The sequence below is a fragment of the Schistocerca gregaria genome, chromosome 5, assembly GCF_023897955.1.
Source record: "Schistocerca gregaria isolate iqSchGreg1 chromosome 5, iqSchGreg1.2, whole genome shotgun sequence".
In the NCBI taxonomy this organism is placed as follows: domain Eukaryota; kingdom Metazoa; phylum Arthropoda; class Insecta; order Orthoptera; family Acrididae; genus Schistocerca; species Schistocerca gregaria.
This window is the reverse complement of record NC_064924.1, coordinates 97,997,375-98,017,167: the sequence shown is the minus strand read 5'-3', so window position 1 is coordinate 98,017,167 and position 19,793 is coordinate 97,997,375. Positions and strand designations below refer to the sequence as shown.

The following is a 19,793-nucleotide window of genomic DNA, read 5'->3' as shown; positions in this document are numbered from 1 at the left end:
GCAGCGAAAATTAAGGTCGCTAATGACCATTGTAGTTGTGCGCCCTAAAACCACAAAAAAAGTAGCAGCGAAAGAGTTAATGCGGCCGTGGTTGCATTACTTCATAAACTGCGCCCTCCCCATAAACTTAAGTTTGCGAACTATACTATGGCGCTACTTCTCTTGGGGCGCCCGCGTCTGGGCGGGCATGCGCGAACCGCTAAGATAAAAGAATTGAACTATAGAACGCTTTCAGTATCGCTGGAAATTGTTTGAGCAAGCAAACGTGCCGTATTAAATCTGTGGGTAGTGAAGCTGTCGTGGCAACTAAGGTAGAATTTGTTTTTACTTAGTACACAAAGCTTGCCTTCACTACTAATATTCAGCTCTGTTAACCAACAAGGTCGCGGTACTAGGCGCGCAGTCCGGAACCGTGCGACTGCTACGGTCGCAGGTTCGAATCCTGCCTCGGGCATGGATGTGTGTGATGTCCTTAGGTTAGTTAGGTTTAAGTAGTTCTAAGTTCTAGGGGACTAATGACCACAGCAGTTGAGTCCCATAGTGCTCAGAGCCATAACCAACAAGGTTAAATGTGAAGTTGTCACAATCGAGTATCAAGTTTGCAAGCTATTAGACACAGAAAGAATTAAAATTGGTGTACGAACACGAAACTGCTACATTATTCAGGATGTCATGCAGATACTAAGATAACATAGGACTCCCATGGAACACTTAACACCTCTACCAAAGGAAAGTTAACTGTCTCCTACAGTTGAGTAGGTCTGGTAAGATGTGTAAGGAAACTAGGAAAAACTCCATCAAATTCAGGTGGAAAAGATAAGAAATGTGTTCCTTTCTTACGATAGTCCGGTGCCTGTATCACGAACACTGCACCGTTCATCTCGACGTAGGCACTGCTGTATTGTATATATCCGCACATACCAAGCGGCGACTTTCAATTACAAATGTTATCGCTGTACAGGAATTATGTCGTTTGTGTTTAGAGTACAGGCAGTGATACAGGAACTACGACATATGGAACTCTCGGTATGGCCTGAAGTGTCCGGTACGGCACGCTTTCACTCTTGTACGGCTGGTTGTGTGCATACACAATTCACGAATATTTTTCTAGCCGATGCAGGGTTCTAACGGAGTTTGAGTTAGGCAGCGAACAATGGAGATATAGATTGTACAGTGTCTAGACAATAGCTTTAGCTGACAAGGGAAAACTCCCCATCGTTTCTCTCTCCCCCCCCCCCCCCCCCCCCCGCCCTCTCCTCCTCCTCCTCCGAGATAATGTTGGCTCAGTGGATAGCCCATCAAAAACTGAACACAGATAAGCATGAGGACAGGAAGGTGTACTGAAATGTAAAAAAAAAAAAAGTAGAACAGCGAACTGATAGCCAGCACGGTAGCTCAGAGGGTTAGTTGCCTTCAGTAATAAAAGAACTCATTGAAAAATGAACTTGCCGGGTGTCATGGGACGTCCGACTAGAATGAACGCGATGAACAAAATTAGAAAAATTCCAACGGTGTTGGACTGCTAAGTGGATGAATAGAGTTCAAACCTCATATGTGCATCTTTGTTCTTCTTGCTCCCCCGCCGTTTGCGGTATTCAAATTTGTGTATGTGTTTTAAGTAACGTCCATTTGCAACAGCGAGATGTAACGGAGAGACCTATAATGAAAATCGATCCTGCACAGCTATTAGCAGCTGAAAGGCAGCGGCTTTCGAATGCGAACCTCAAATGTTCGATGACAAGGTCTCAAGCCACCGGAATCTTCCACGGGAAAACATGTCTGGTATATCATACACGGCATTACTGACAGTACGTGTCATACGATAAGAATCTATTACCGACGTATCTAATTTGTACGCCTGGTAAGTGAGGTATGCCTCCTTGTCCGATTTAGGTGTTCGTATGAACGTGATCACTATCAAGGAAATGATGGAAACAATAGTTTGACATAAACTGCAACAAATGAACGCAAGTTTCACAATCACACAATTTGTGCTCTGTCAAAACATACGTGCTGAGCTACCGTGCCGGCAGCCACAACGCCGCTGCTGTTTGGTGCTGCTCTATACTGAACTTGCGGTCCTTCGAACGATCACTGTTCCCATTTTGCTTCTTTCTTCTTTACAGTTCAGTTCACCTCCTTCCTCTTTTCATGGTTCATATGACTCTAAGCACTATCGGATTTAACACATGAGGTCATTAGTCCCCTAGACTACTTAAACCTAACCAACCTAGGAACATCACACACACATCCATGCCCAAGGCAGGATTCGAACCTGCGACCGTAGCGGTCGCGTGGTTCCAGACTAAAGCGCCTAGAACTGCACAGCCACACCGACCGGCAACAGTTTAGCAATCAATTTGAATGTCGAACACGGAAAATACCTCGTCGTAAAATGAGCTGTGCTCCAGTTTCTTGAACGAATGTGTGCGCCACAGTGAACGGGTACCGTAGCGTGAGAACTGGTCTGTACAAACTTTTTCTGCCTAATCTACTGTGATACAAGCAGCTTGTCACAGTTACACCCCTAATCAAGAAATACACTCCTGGAAATGGAAAAAAGAACACATTGACACCGGTGTGTCAGACCCACCATACTTGCTCCGGACAATGCGAGAGGGCTGTACAAGCAATGATCACACGCACGGCACAGCGGACACACCAGGAACCGCGGTGTTGGCCGTCGAATGGCGCTAGCTGCGCAGCATTTGTGCACCGCCGCCGTCAGTGTCAGCCAGTTTGCCGTGGCATACGGAGCTCCATCGCAGTCTTTAACACTGGTAGCATGCCGCGACAGCGTGGACGTGAACCGTATGTGCAGTTGACGGACTTTGAGCGAGGGCGTATAGTGGGCATGCGGGAGGCCGGGTGGACGTACCGCCGAATCTCTCAAGACGTGGGGCATGAGGTCTCCACAGTACATCGATGTTGTCGCCAGTGGTCGGCGGAAGGTGCACGTGCCCGTCGACCTGGGACCGGACAACAGCGACGCACGGATGCACGCCAAGACCGTAGGATCCTACGCAGTGCCGTAGGGGACCGCACCGCCACTTCCCAGCAAATTAGGGACACTGTTGCTCCTGGGGTATCGGCGAGGACATTTCGCAACCGTCTCCATGAAGCTGGGCTACGGTCCTGCACACCGTTAGGCCGTCTTCCGCTGACGCCCTAACATCGTGCAGCCCGCCACCAGTGGTGTCGCGACAGGCGTGAATGGAGGGACGAATGGAGATGTGTCGTTTTCAGCGATGAGAGTCGCTTCTGCCTTGGTGCCAATGATGGTCGTATGCGTGTTTGGCGCCGTGCAGGTGAGCGCCACAATCAGGACTGCTTACGACCGAGGCACACAGGGCCAACACCCGGCATCATGGTGTGGGGAGCGATCTCCTACACTGGCCGTACACCTCTGGTGATCGTCGAGGGGACACTGAATAGTGCACGGTACATCGAAAACGTCATCGAACCCATCGTTCTACCATTCCTAGACCGGCAAGGGAACTTGCTGTTCCAACAGGACAATGCACGTCCGCATGTATCCCGTGCCACCCAACGTGCTCTAGAAGGTGTAAGTCAACTACCCTGGCCAGCAAGATCTCCGGATCTGTCCCCCATTGAGCATGTTTGGGACTGGATGAAGCGTCGTCTCACGCGGTCTGCACGTCCAGCACGAACGCTGGTCCAACTGAGGCGCCAGGTGGAAATGGCATGGCAAGCCGTTCCACAGGACTACATCCAGCATCTCTACGATCGTCTCCCTGGGAGAATAGCAGCCTGCATTGCTGCGAAAGGTGGATATACACTGTACTAGTGCCGACATTGTGCATGCTCTGTTGCCTGTGTCTATGTGCCTGTGGTTCTGTCAGTGTGATCATGTGATGTATCTGACCCCAGGAATGTGTCAATAAAGTTTCCCCTTCCTGGGACAATGAATTCACGGTGTTCTTATTTCAATTTCCAGGAGTGTATAATTATGCCAAAGAAAATCATCTCTGTATTATCCTTGGGAACAAGCACAATATAGTTTCACCTCGCTGATATTGCTCTACCATTCACTCGGCCCTTGTTAACATCTTGTATTTAAAAATACTTAACCGAAACAACAGTAAGTGCTACCTGTAGACCTTTTGCTAGATGCCTGCAGGAGGAAAGGTGGTGTGGGAGCAGGAGTAGCAGCACTTTGACTGCTTTGTTGGCTGGCCCGGAAAGTAATTGGTTCATTCACGTACTTGATAACACCTAGAGAAACCATCCAGAATATGTTCGCTGGAATGACAGCAAAACTCATATTTCGTGACTCGCAGGAAACAATACGCCCTCTTTTGGAGCAAGGGTGCGGAAACCTACGTAGAGAACATCAAATAACGGTCAGTCCAGGCCTAGGAGAAAGTAGCCTACAGTCTTTTAATGAATTGCACAAAGCAAGATGCAGGAAACAACGAAAATCTAGAGATCACTAACAGGAGTAGGAAAACAGGGGGAAATAGACATCCTGGATCAGGAATTTGATATAACATCTTCCCACAGACCGTTTTAGAAAAAGAGAGGGACAAGAGAGAAAAAGTATGAGACAATATCATTTCCCTGGCCTTTGCTGATGAGGAACCTGACTTAGTAACAACATCCCTCCAAAAATAGGAAAGTTACTGGACTGTATGACGTATTTCCCGAGTTCATTAAGCAACTATGTTGGATATCACGATAATAGCTACTAAAATTTTACTGTGAAAGGCTGAACAGCGGAAAAATCTCTCAGAAATATAAAATTGCAAAAAATATTGCTCTACTAGAGCAAGGAAAATCTAAAGAAGATGCAGCGAACTACCTTCCTATCGCGCTACTAAGCTTCTGCTAGAAGATGCTGGAAAGATTATATGATAATTATTACTTCATATCCGCCTATCACAACTGAATAAAACAAACTTTTCTTATCACTTATGTGACGACTTAATATTTGTATGCCATTTTCAGTGGCAAATTTCATATATATTCTGTTTTACCTGGCTTCTTTTTTCCTGTTTCACAGCTGTTCTTCATCTGCTTTTCGCCATACGAAATTTCGTTTCGACAGCACTACAAAATGGATAAAAGTAGGGAAAGCAACACATGTAGATAGCATCTATGAAATTTGCCAACGAAGATGGCAAGAAAAATTTGTTTTTTACTCATTTGTGATAGACGGATCTAAGTAACAATTGTAGACATAATATTACACGCACCTCAAGACGACAGGGTAGCAAATAGTGATGTTGCAAACACTTCTGAATAAGAGAATATATCGTGGCATCGCCCCCACACCACCAGCACCAACAGGGTTTTCGTGTAATAAATCGGAGTTGTTGAGACTAAGTTGTCGCCCTCTATAGAAGTAAATTGGGAGGGGGTCTGTCTTGGGGGTGGGGGTTGTGTGTGTGTAAGTGTGGCAAAAACCCAGTGAGTATTGTAACTACCTGTGTTCTAGCCCAAAGTAACGTCATCCAAGATGGCGGATTTTGGCGGGAAGTTTGAATTTTGGTAGGAAGAAGGTCAATTGGAATATTGGGCTACCGCCACTATCCTAACCCCCCTCCCCCCACCAGGAAATGGAGGGAAGTTAAAATTCCAAAATGATAATGCGTCACACCTAGGAAAATGGACTTGTCTTCATTATTTAACGAATTTCAGGCAAGTGTGTTCTCCACTGCAGCTAGACAGGAACTGGCTTAGTTCATATCAGTGCCACCAGAGTTCGTTCTCCTGACGTCAGATCATGACGCAAGTACAGTTACTCAAAATGGCTGCACCCGATGTATACACCATGAGCTCCAGAGCTCAAGTGGCTTCGTTCATATCGTGAACGCCAGAGGAGACTACCGAGTCGTCGCGTGATGACACAAGATTATCTGCTCTCTCTCGCGCGCCCATTATAACCGGAAAGTCGCCGCTCCACCGGTCCGCGAGCGACCGACCGCCTACGTTACCGCTCGGACGCCACCCCCGGACACAGCCTTCTGTAAATATGCTAACACCCACATCGCGCGTTAACCTAACAATTACCTTGGTTCTTAAATCCATTTTAAATTTATTTATATGAAATAATTCAATTTACAATTTCATATAGGTATGAAAAGGTGTTCAACTATATAGTTTCAATTACTTTTCAAGGACCAGACCGCCACCTCTTCCTAGGAACCAGCGCCGAGTTTGAATTCTAACAGTAAACAAAGCTCACTTGCATTTTCGCTACAAACGCAAGAAAATTGCTGCAAACGAAGCTCACTACCACCACCATTATCCTAAGTCGCCAGACTCTTCCTAGGGGGCAGGTGGTAAAAGGACTCAGCACGCACTACGCTGATGGAGAGAGGAAGGAATGTACTTTATTTATTTGGCAGGCAATTTATTTATGGATTGTTGTGTACATAGTTCCGCGTAGTCAGCGCATACACAACTTTCCCACTAGAGCGCGCCCCACTAAGCACAACAGAGCAGGCGCAGCGATCATCTGTCTCCACGCTACTACATGGTGCTGCTTTAGAGACGGACCAAATTCTGCTTCCGCAGATCCGCGCATTAATATTTAGCGCAGCCAATGAGATTACTGCTAATGTAGAACCTTTTCTCCTCTCAGATCACACTCGCGCAGTGATACTTGAACGCATGAAGTATTATAATGTGTGTACAGAGCTCCGATTAGTCAGTCTGCATTTGTTTGCACCAGTCAGAACCAGTCTGCATTTGTCTGCACCAGTCAGTACCAGTCTGCATTAGTCTGTACCAGTCTATAGTCAAGTTTCAGCTTGCACCTAATAAATTATCATATTCCTGTACATAGCCATGAAGATAACTGTATAGACACTTTGTCAAGTATCAGAGATATGTGAGAATAAGAATAACGCACCAAGACCAAAGGAGCTTCAGATTGTGAATTATGAAGATCATCCAGAAGCAAGTTAAGTAATTTTATGCTTGTTATTATTTTAATTAATGTGTGTGAAAATTAATCAATTCTTTTTAAAGTTGGTCACCGTCAATCTGCTACTCTAAGCGTGCAAGTGGCATTTCTATCCTCTGACCTAACGGCAGAAGATAAACACGCCACAATAAGATCATGAGACATATTGCTGACGCTCGCGTACTTCGTTAGAGCGACAAGTCACATAATCTGATGGTGTGTGTATGGAAGGTCTTACAGTACGCACACCACATAGTTGGAGTATATGTATTACAGAACACATGCTCCGTTATGACCCACAGCATACACACCGGCAAACTACTCCTACATAACTCATCCATAAAGCTCTAAACCCACTCTTGCTAACTGTAAACCGTAAAAAATAACGCATTGCATAATCAAGAGACATGTGAACCACTCATAAACAATGCAGAGCATTTACCTCCAGATAGCCAAACAACTCGTAAACTTTCTAAATAATAATCCATCTAAAAGTGTCTCCTTGCTAATCGTCAACTGCCGAAGTAATACACCAGCCTTTATTCAAACAATTAGAGGCAGCACCACCACCAAGTGTATTCACCACCGAGTCGATAGCCCAGATGACTTAGTTCACATCGATACCACTACAGGACACTGTAGTGACGTAAGTACTGTAATCTAAGATGCACAACATATACACTGTAAATTATTTCTTCACAAACACCAAACTTTCGCGATGTGCAGCGTGCTGTAAACCATTGACTAACTAGAACCAAGTAGAGTAAAGTGAAATTAGCACTCCCGAATACCGAAGTCGGTCATCTAACAGATCCGAGATGATCAATATTCTCTACAAACCAACTATGATCGTTCCCGCGTCTAGAGAACAGGCAGACGTGTGTCCAACACACCACAATCCATATTTTCTCAACTAAATAAAGGCATCAAAGTGCAGAATCAGTCGACCTAACAATTTACATGGGAGGGAATAATGTTCCACCGCAAACGCGCCATCTTCTCAAATTTACACTTGATCACGAAAGCAGCCCAGGGCATACTTAGTTCGCTATTCGGTTGTCTAGAACATGGTAAAGTTATCATACATTCCTACACTCCAACAGGCTTTGCATTCGGAAAGCCGCTACCATTAACGTGGGAGCGCGAATCATTACCACCACAGAATTTGCATACACGAATGCATTCTAGAAAACGCCTCACATATTTCTTCTATCATTATACTTACAATTAAATCTTACGACCTTAATCTCAGCTGAAAGGTATTCGGCAATGAGCGAAGTATTGGAAATACACTCTGTTGAATGCTGTGGCTCTGGAAATACCTGTACCTTCCTTAGCACTAGACATACTCTTTCCTTCACTATCACAGTACCCCAAGTCAAATCAACAACCCCCCCCCCCCCCCTACAACAGCACATACACGTTACCTTTTCAGAAATAGATGTACTTTTTTAAACCTGATCCTCAAATACGGACATATCACACACCCGCCCAATGAATTTTGAATGTCATTCGGCTACGGAACGAAGTAGGTCACCGGTATCTGCAACTCTCTCACGCCGCTGGATATTTATCCAGTATGTGTAACGTATTATGTCTCGATACTATGTCAGATGTTGTGTTAATTATCCACTGAGTTAAAGGCGATGACTCATTGAGAAAGATCACCTTTCTCGAACCTATCTGCTACTGTAAAAATCCAACATGGTCTTAGTCAGTCCGTACACATCTTGCAACAACTTTGCACATGTGATCATACCATTTTAAGTCGGGGACTGAGCAGAAGTCGGACAAAGCCATATCCACCACCTTCTGCAGCCCGTGTAGAAACAGAGCGAACTGAGTTACTGCGACAGGACCGTGTTTTGACCATTCGGCCGAAATGCGCGCATTGTGTTGCGTCCCCAAACTACATACAAGAACTACAGATCCACATCCATTCAAGTCAACAAGCCCGACATCCTGTCATCGTTATTCTCCCCCCCCCCCCCCACCGCCAAACAGATAAAAATTAACAACTATAGAAGCTGAAATAACCTAATCCATTAGCAGAATTATCGTATCCGACGTACTATACTGTAAATCGCAAGGAACGCCCACTGTGGCCCTGTTTACTTGTTTGAAACAGTGTTTTTAACGCACTTGGACACCGACAAAAATTTCTTTTTTCTGCCACGACTTCGACCTCTATGTCACATTCTACACTGGCATTAAGACGCTCTAATCCACGACCTCTGACAGAAAACTAGACATTACACTATGTAAATCATATTCTTACCGTGGATAGCATAACAATTACTTTTAAATAAAACACGCTACAACATAAGGAAAGTAGAAGAGTTTGGCAGCGTTGTGTGAGGGTTTCCAAACTACCGTGCGAAAGACTTTCATGACCTCTACATTTAAGTCCATATGTCGCCGTGACGGAACAGATGATGGCTCAGCCTTCCATTTCGAGTTACTGGTAAATCTGCACTCATGTACGCAATCCCCCACCTGAAACAAGCTATGTCTCTCAATTGTTATGTGGTAACCGATGCGTGGATGTGATGGAAAAGACACCTTCGATGTACTGTAATGTTAAGCAACAGACCTGATAGTGCGAAGAATTTGACACTAAGTTCAGCAGCGGCCATTGTTGTGACAGCATGCCCCCCCCCCCCCCCCCAACCCCCAATTTCAGTATCACAGCTAAACCGCCCCTTTTACATCACTTTGCGAGTATGATTGCGAATTTGGGTAGATTACTGTGCAGTACGTGCATTCATTGTTAATTCTCGAACACATACATGATCAAATTACATCAGACAACGCTCTAAATATTTGTAACACTTCGAGCATAGTGTTTAATTTACGATCTATCTCTCTCAGCGTATGCGAGTCACAGAGCATTCTCCCCATCTTAGTGTAAAAGACTAACCTCACGCAGTAATTGACCAACACACTCTGCAGCACCGCTAGAGAATTAATCTCCAAGCGATCAGAAGAAGAGCGCTACACTCCACATCTCGTGAATGAATATAACTCTCCAAGCCCCAACCCATCCAAGAGCACGAGATTTTTCGAGATGTTACCATGTCGAGGAGCTTTAGCACTCCTTACCACTGTGTAGTAACAGATTTCAAAGTGCTGTAATGTAATAGCACACAGTTAAGAAGAGCAAGACAAGACTTATTTTTATACGCGATGGCGTTCGAGACGAATTGAGTTGGATACATTTTTACCTAAATCAACGAAGGTATCAACTCTAAATTATTGTTCTAGAGTCTTAGATCTGTACTTGGAGGGTATTCGTAAGATGGAGAACATAAACATACTCACTCCTACGACTACGGCGTTTTGCACTTATAAACTGGCTGTAACATTAGATCGAAAACCTTTCTCTCCTATCAGACAAACATCTTGGTCCACAGTTTCTCTGCACTGAACAATCTTATCGAGTCGTAAAACATTCCCTGTTCATGATACGAACGCAATATAGCTTTGCGAAGACGTATAGTGTCCACTGTTCACATGCGATCACGGTTCAGAAATTATACGATGCCTACATAAGGCCTACATAAAATGATAAAGAGGGGGATACATCCTACAAGGAGACAGATAAACGCAAAGCAGCAGCGTGTGACATGAGAAAATTACAACTCCTTCTGTCACTAACTCTGTAAACAGTGCATCAGTCGGGCAATGCATACACAGCGATTGCAGCACGTCACAAGCTCTTACCGCTAAGTTAGTTATGGCCCTGAATTCTCGATTTTACACCCAAGATGCGACAGGGGTGATCGCATAAATGAAAGCTCCTTTAGAGGCGTGTGTCAAGTTTCTTCACACATGAGTTGGAAGCCTTGTGATGCCCAACATTTTTATCGTTAACGATCGCAAGTAGAGAGTGCTTTAAAACACATACGGGACACGTAGCTGTATACGTTTAGAACGCAGACTATGTCACGTGACTGATGCGTCTGGAATCACTGGTACATCAATAGACATACAGTATAATCACCCTCAAAGGGAATAAAATTGACTGCCCCCCTTATTCCCTTCGTTTCGATGTCCACGTTTTTTTCGGGATTCCTCCCACTGCAGCATACTAGGTCCGATATACAAATTGTTCGGTGCGAACCATAAGGCTCTATATTTGGTCGATATATACATATTCCCTGATCACTTTTCGCAATTCTATCGATTTGAGACCAGATCTATACGTGCGATCATCTCATAACATCTCGTTCTGTGTTCTAAAATGTAGTATAAATGTAGCACAGATGCCACCACCTAGACCAAATGCATTGATCGGAATGTGTAATACAGCATTGCACTCGACTGTATCCAGTCACCTCCACATTCGGAGAGCGTTTACTCTGCTTTCTGTATGTCTTTGTATATGTACGCCTCGCGGACGATTCCCAGGACGCGCAGGAGAGCAGAGTTAAGGCCGGTTTCCACTATGGCTGCCGCGCTTCAAAACTGCGCGTGAGCGGCGTGGTTGCCATGGAAACGCCGTCCGCGGCACGGCGCGGCGGGCTCTGCGTCGCAGTTTGCCCATATCGAACCACTTCCGCTGCCGCGATCCGCGCTCCAGGTGCGCGCCGCCAATCACAGAACGCGCTGAGCGTGACAAGGGTACGGAACCCCGGGCCACACGAACTTTCGTCGAACCGCTGGCGCTGACGCGGCGGCACCTATGAAATACATATGATCCGATTCCAAGAAAACTAATCGGTAGAAAAATTTGATTCTTGGGCATGTTACAGCCTGATATCTTCTCTCGATAAAGGACCCAATTTATTTTCGTTATTCTTCGTGGTTACTTGCTGTATCGCGTTTACGTAAACCTTTACACGAAATTTTAATGAGTGTGCAGAGGTAAAAACGCATTGCGTGGACTTTGCGTACAGTTCATTTTAGGTAATAAATTATTGCGTATGAAGTTTAGTCAACATATTGAAATTGTTTTTAAAGCTGAGAGCAGAACGATAGCTATCACCGATCTCGAGATATTGAATGATATGTCGGCGGACGGGCTGTGCGGTGACCGATACGAAGTCCTGCTCGTCGTAAACCATGTGGTTGTATCAACTGCAAATTTCGTAAACGGCTCAGGAAATCGAAACGTGTTTCTCTCTTTTTTTTTTTTTTTTTTTTTTTTTTGCAAGGGATAACTCGTAAAAAGTCATGTATTTCGTCGCATGATAAATATCCAAAATCTGTTTATGTACCGAGATATGAAAGTAACTACAGTTTTGCAGAAGGGATAGATGAATTCTTTTAAAACGGCATTTAATAGCATGTGCAATGAGAAGTTAAACCGAGACTAATTTGCTGGTATGTCATAAGATGTAATTTGCTAAGTATCTACAGCTATTGATTATTTCCTTTGCTAAGTAACAAACCTTTTTTTTTTCTTTGTCCAGTGTACTTTATTGGTTCAAGACGCGTTTCGCCATTTACTTTAAGGCATCTTCGGTGTAATCTAGAATAATTCAGTTTTGTTTTGATATGTGATACTTGGAGATCATAAAACAGTTCACATCTTTTTTGAAGTGAATAACTGATTACTTATAGTGAATCGAGTTTTTGGCGGACATCCGCGTTTCCCCTCAGCTGGTCACGTGCTGGAGGTTGAACTAAAACTTAGATTATGGAACATAAGCACATTTTTATGTTTGCTCTGTTTTCTTCTGTCACTAGATGTAGACATTTTACCGAAAACACTGATTTGAAGTCGTAACTACAGTGTGTTCACCTCATGTCCCTTCCCATATGGTTTGTTTATGTACATGTTGCCAACCTAAAGAATTATATGCTGAAAACTAATGTATGTTTATTTCTGTTCTCCTTATATCTGTATGTGTGTGCGGTTATCCAGTGATAGTTACAGAAAGTAGGAAGTGAATGCAGTAGTTGTCAGACAGTGGTTGAAAGATATGTTCAGCTGATTTCAGTTTTGGTGTAAATGTTTTGTTGAGGAGTGCATGGAAGAGTAAATTCACTGCTTACATTAATAGATAAAACAGTAGAATAGCATTTCAACAGATGATTATTATGAGAATATTATCACCCAACCCCTTTATCCTCACTCTTTGACGCCTCATAATATGTCCTGTCAACTTACCCCTCTTGTAGTCAAATTTGTGCCGTAATTTCCTCTTCCTACTCTGTTTAATTCCGTACCTCTTCTTTAGTTACACCATCCTCATACTAATCTTCAGCATTCTTATTGATCACCACATTTTGAAAGCGTCCATTGTCTTCTTGACAGAACTGTTCATCGCCCATATTTCACTTACATACAAGGCTGCACTCTACACAAATACCGCACTCCACACAAATACCTTTGTAAAATAGAACCCAATCATTAGAATTTATATTTGACGTGAACAAATTTTCTTTTTCAGAACGCTTTTCTTGCTATTCACAGTCTTCATTTTATATCCTCTCTACTTCTGCCTTCTTAATTACTGCTTCCCTTTCAAGTCATTGAAGTCTTAGAAATGCTGTTTGGTTTCTGTACAAGCTGTAGATAATCTTGTGGCCCTGTGTTTTATCGGTGACATCTCCAGAGTTTCAAAGAATGTTTTAATTATGATTGTCAAAACCTTTCTCTAAACATGCAAGTGCTATAAACACAGTTTCGTAGTTCTTCAGTGCGTCTACTTGGCCAAATGGTAGGATCAGTATTGCCTTGTGTCTTCAGACATCTCACATTGTGCTTATATTAGTTTGTACAACCCCTCCCCATTTCCTCTCTACATATTCCTACAACTTTCTAGCCTTCTCTTATTTGCTTAGTTCTGGCTTGCCAAATGATTTCTTGACAGTTGCTTCTCCTTTGAGCAAAGTTTTCTTTGTTCTTTCTCATTTTTATTCCCCTATGTTTTACAAATGCAAAATCGTGTTGCAATTTTGGACTTTCTGTCAACGTCATGTTTAGACATTTCTGTTTCCCATGGCCTACTTAATTCGCTCCATTTTAATATTTTTCCCTCTTGTCAAATTTCATATATCATGTTTTATCTAACGATTTCTACTGTACCTTCTTCCCATTCACATTCTCTGCTGCATTCACCACTTCTTCTCTCAAAGATATCCATTCGTATTCTAGCTGATTCCTTCCTCTGTTTCAGTCAGTTGTTGCATTACGGTAACTTTAAGATTATCTAAAAACTGTGGGTCTTAACTTATTCAAGTTCCATTTCCTTATTTTGCTACCCTTTACTGTCTCTTTAGTTGTAAACTGCAGCTCGTAACCACTAAGGTATTGTAGGTTTGCGTCTGCACCGGGAAATGTCTTATAATTTAAAACCTGATTTTGAAAACTTTGTTCCAAATATGTATTATTCTTTCATGATTCTTAAGCAAGGTGCTGACGATGATTACATTATGCTCTGTGCGAAATTCTATCAGGTGGCTTCCACTTTCATCCCTTCCCCCAAGTCTTTGTGTTCCTACTGTTTTTGTGTACCTGCTACTGTATCACATTTTAAATTTTTGTCTTGCTTAATTATCTGAATAATCTCTTTTGCTGTACATTGTTTCAATGTGTTAAAAGGTAGTGAACAATCATAAACGGTAGTCATGAAACCTGTTTATAGCGAAATGAGAAAACATAAATAATGAAATATGTGAAAGAGTACATTGTACAGAAAATGAGAAATTGGTATGTCTTCACCCAACTTCGTCTTTCCTTCAAGTAGGTGTAAGATATAGTTAGTCAAACGCACCAGGCGTTGCAGTGGGTCGCGCCCCGTACTTCAGTGGCTGTCCGCCATTGGCTACCGCTAGCGTCTGCCACTTCCAGATGGGAACACAAATTCCGCGGCCCGCGGAAAACGCTTCCTGCTGCCGTTGCCACGCGACGCCTGCCGCGCTCTAGTGGGAACCGGCCTTTAGTGTTCGACCGTGGATCCGCCGAAAGATCGGTGTTGAGATGCGAATCCACACAATATACCGCTCACGGGATAGGGTCCGGAGGTGGATCCGTTACGCGTAATGTATGAAACGTTGTTGGGATGCAGATCCACAATCACATGCGAGTTAGCGTTCGGGTGTGGCTCTGCTGCGGACTGTATGTATGGAGCTATTTTCGGAGACGGATCCACCAAGCGCCACATCTACGATAGGGTTCGTGGGTGGACCAATCAAGCGTTACGTCCGGACACGTTCGAAGTTTGGTCCACCAGCCGATGGGACTGGGTCCTTGGAGGGAGGGGGGGGGCGCACTTTGGCAGAGTAAGGATGAAAATTTCATCGGTGTTTATAGGATTGTAATGTATTTGTGTTTTTTACTATTACTCTGTATCTCATTTTTTTACGATAACTGTGTATATGTGAAAATGTATAGAAGTGATACCATAAGATGTAAATATTAGTATATATCATTGACTACAAAGTCAAAGCATTGTTTCTGGAAGGAATAATTTCATCGAGTTAGAGTTAACTGATAATGAAAAGAAGGAAGTTGTCAGGACTTAGCTTTTTCTGGTAAATATAGTTAAGATAGCTAATGAAAAGAAAACGTAAGACGATTGGAAGGTCAAATTTATTTCTTTAAATTTTGCAGTTGCAGTTAAAGAGATTTTTTTGCAGTTACTATTTTATGTTCTTTGTAAATATATCTTGAATGTGTGAATAAGTGCACCTTGGGTGAATAAATATGGTATGCACCACAGGGGGGAACTTATTACCAATCTGGATTACGTGAAATTATTCGAAAGGTACATAGAATTCCATCTTAGGAACTTGGAAGAATTTGAAATAATGTTTCGCGACCGCGACCGTTCAGTTAGGGACTGGTAGCTGGTTGTACTTGAACTAATGTCCTACACACCATGAACAAATGACAAAACAAAAAATGAAGAAGGGCTCAATCAGTAAATAATCTGGTCAACAATACTGTAAACCTGAAGCGTTGGCTCGTCCGGATGGCTATTTAGCTGATTCAATTCCTAGACACTACGAAGGATGTTTATTATGTGTAATGTTGATTTGTCAATAAGCAAACTACACTTGATTATCGTCATTATTAAATTATCACAGTTTCATTTTGTGAAAGACTCTTGTCTGCCGACTAGTATATTTTGTAAAAGGACAGTTGCTCCTTCAAACGACGCAGTAGCGATCTGCAAAACGAACAGTATTATTATATAACTGTATTAAATGTTGTGGTCACCGTATATGACAATTTTCGGGAAAAGGAGTGCATCATCTGATGTGGTGGATCTGGATCAGTGATACAAATCAGTACACGTTGTCATAGACGTCAGTGACGGTGTAGCCAATCACATCCGTTGTGTGTCATCACGGACTGGTGAAATACGTACAGGAAGCATACATGGACACCCACCACAGTGCTTGTGTGCGGAAGGTACCCACTTTCTTAAATTGTGCTGTGTGCAATACGAAGAAAGATTGCTACACTTTTAAAGAATTAAGTTACTTGTAGACGAAAAAAACTGAGCGAACAAAATAAGTTCACAAACATGCACGAACAGTAAGAACACGGAATGGGGGGGACAATATGAAATGTGCTAATAAAACTTCTTTCCAGATTATGGTGTGTAAATGTGAATTCTAATGCGTGTGTGACTTATTTCATTTACACGACTGTATTGCTGCGGAGAGCAGACGGACAACAATGCAGAGCGCGTGAGCGACTGCTGTCTCAACGCCACAGAAGCACGTCGTCTTCATCTCGTCGCAGACCGACACAACAAATCACCACCAACGAAAGAGAAACTTTTCTTCATGAAAAGTAAATGACTTTGTTTCTTCAGTTTCCGTTTCTATGATGGTAACCTTACAATCATCCACCAGTATTGTAAATGTGAAACGTTTCTATAATAGGATTTTCTCATATAATATGTTAGTTGTCATAACAAATTCAGGGGAAATTACAATATTTCTCTTTATATTGAAGCACATTAGACGCTTATTTTGTGCGTGGCCTGGGGCGGTTCTTTCCCAGGGAATTGTGGGGAGAGAGGGTGGGGAGAGAGAGGGTGGGGGCAGAGAGGGGGGAGGGAGGGGGGGAGGGAGGGGGGGGGGAGAGGAAGAAGGATGTGACAGGTTGGAGAGATTCTTCACCACAAACATATGGAAATTTCAACTACAGCATATAAAGAGTCAAGAACAGAGCTCAGTATATCAACAACGAATTGGACAAAAAGTAGATCAGCAACACTGAGTGACGTGCTGCATTAGTAAAAACACTAGACACGTGTTTTGGAGGACAGCAGTTCAAACCTCATCTAGCCACAGATTTCTATATCCGGTGGGGCCCTTCAGAGGTTTAGAATGGTGCCTTTAAAAAAAGACACGGCTGATTACCTTTCCCATGTTTTCCGTTGAGCTTGTGCTCCTTATGTAATGATTACATAAGTTACGAAAGTTTAAAACCTCTCTCTCTCTCTTTTCAACAACAAGACCGTTATATCTGATGACTACACTAAAAAAACGCACAGATAAAAAACAAAAACTTTCAGGATATCAAGGGCAAGCAAACTGCAAATGCAAAACAATCTCTTCTAAAAATTGTTAATTTTAGTTCTAAAAAAATGGTCGTCACTAACGGATAATCTTCAGATACATACAGGTATGGCAGTTCTATACCCATTTCTGTAATTTTCTTTCTTTGTCGATTTTGAAAAACTTTTCATGTAGCAAGGCACAAGGAAATGAATACAAAATTTATCATTCACCTCTTCCACGTTCATTTGAATCCTCACCACACTCCCATTTCTAAGTTATACTCATCATGAAGCATTGTTTACCGCCCAGATTCATTGTGTTTTCCCAAAGAAGTCACGCGTTGTCAAATATCAAGGTTACAACATCCAAAATGTAAGGCAGACATACTCCTAAGACGCAAAATCAGATACCAACTGTTTTGTAAGTTGGTACATTCATTACGTTCTCAGGCGACACCTTCCGAAAGACAAAAACCGAATTTCGGAAACCGTTTTTCGCTGTCGTGTTTACATGTTAAGGTAGAATGCACATTTGCGAGCCCAGTAAATACGGTGCCTGGAAAACTGCTGTCAGAGTTTCTGATTTAGTCAGCACAATCGCTATTTCTCATCAGTTAGATTAGGTGTAAACAGCTGTAGTCTAATATTTCTACGTATCCTTCACTGTACAAAAATCCACTCTGTCCACACTAGCCGAAAATTTTTAAAAACAGGATGTAACCTGACAACTGAGGCACGTTTGAAAGCGATTGCGTTTACATGGGGGCGAAATTCGATTGTGGAATTTGAAATCCGTCAAGAAGAAGCGGATTTCCAAAATCGATTCCAGGTGCGGTATTGGGAAATTATTTACAAAATCCGGTTTTGGGAGCCTCATGTCAACGGGGTGAATGTGTCACCGACATATTCAAGAACGTACCACATGGTTTTTGTCATAATTCTCTGGGAGATGGAATATCGCTTCTAGTTCTCCAAGAGTTTTTGAAAAGCTATCGCTTGTGAATTTTTTGATGTAGCTGCTTTTCACTCTAATGTTTCCATTTGTTACCAAAATGGCGTTTTCCCTACTATCTCCGACGAACTACGAATCTAACAAGATTCCTGTATTGTGTTCTAGCTTAAGAGCTCTACTTGTTACGGAATATCGTTACCAAGGGGCATATGAGAGAAGACTATACACCCGAACTGCCATAAACGAGGATTAACTCGGTTACACCAAAATAAGTGAAACTAATTTGTAAATTTTGAATCGGCATTTAAAAATAGTCTGCCGACGTGAAGAGCGCCAAGGAATACAAAAATGGCTAAGTTACCAGTACCCTAAGCCTTTAAAAACACAGAAGGGAAGAGTATTACATGAGACATTGGGGAAGAATTCTAGATCAGCAGCTACCTGCTACAGTTACGAAAGCACTGCACACATTTTGTGAAAGTACAACAATTTCACTTCCGTTCGTTCTGATTCTGAATTTAAACGTACAGTGTTGAATACTATTGTTAAGATATTGCAACAGATGATAGACGCCTGTTTGGTGACTAACACCTGTTTCTCAGCGAAACTGTTACGCTAGGAAGCCATTCCAGTCCACAGTTAAGTTTGTATTAGGAGCTTGGTTGTCTGACAAGCGCGACCGTGAAACACGATTGGTGTTTGGTCACATTCCATTCGGAACAAGGAAATTTCAAGTCTTCATCTATCTAAGATGTAAGGAGTCGCCAGTGACGCCAAGTGGTTCCCCATTAAATCGGAAGTTCGCTTTCCCCGGCTGGCTACCTGGTGTAGATTAGGGACCCGCAAGTTGTCGAAGTAGTCCAGTCGAAAGACTTTCATCTGGCTGTTGACCAACAAGGAATTATTTAAGCAAACTGACACGAAGATAGAGGCACCCTACGCTGTGAAAGTCTACTTGTAAATTTGAAAACTCGGTTTTAAATGATGCTAGGGATATACTACAACTCTTTACTCATCGCTCCCATAGTCATCATGAGGACAAAGTTTACTTATGGCGCGCACAGTCATTTGAAGTCATTCTTTCCGCGCTTCATACTTGAATGGAACGAGAAGAAAACCCTAATAACTGGTACAGTCCGAAGTACTCTCTACTATGCACTTCATTTTCTGAGTACATATGTGGCTGCAAATCAACAATCGGCATCTCAAGATGTGAAATATACATGACGTCCCCAGAGGAATTTTCAAGATTTAGTTCCTACGATAGTTCCTAACATTCGAAGCAAAAACGTCTAGTAAACATTGCCTCTAAAATGCTTACCTTAAGTGTTCAGTAGAAATGTGTTTTACGGTCGCGAAGATGAAGTGTTCAATGCTCTTAAGGTATGCACTTTAGCGCTCATGTTTACTGTATTTTTTCGATCTAATGTTTCCTGCCATA

The 19,793-nt window shown here is 42.8% G+C and overlaps 1 protein-coding gene across 1 annotated transcript in view; it reads left to right on the top strand.

Annotated features, from left to right (window-relative positions):
* The window catches only part of LOC126272006 (uncharacterized), a 216,196-nt gene that overhangs the window by 111,021 nt on the left and 85,382 nt on the right, over positions 1-19,793 (top strand). The window lies entirely within an intron of this gene.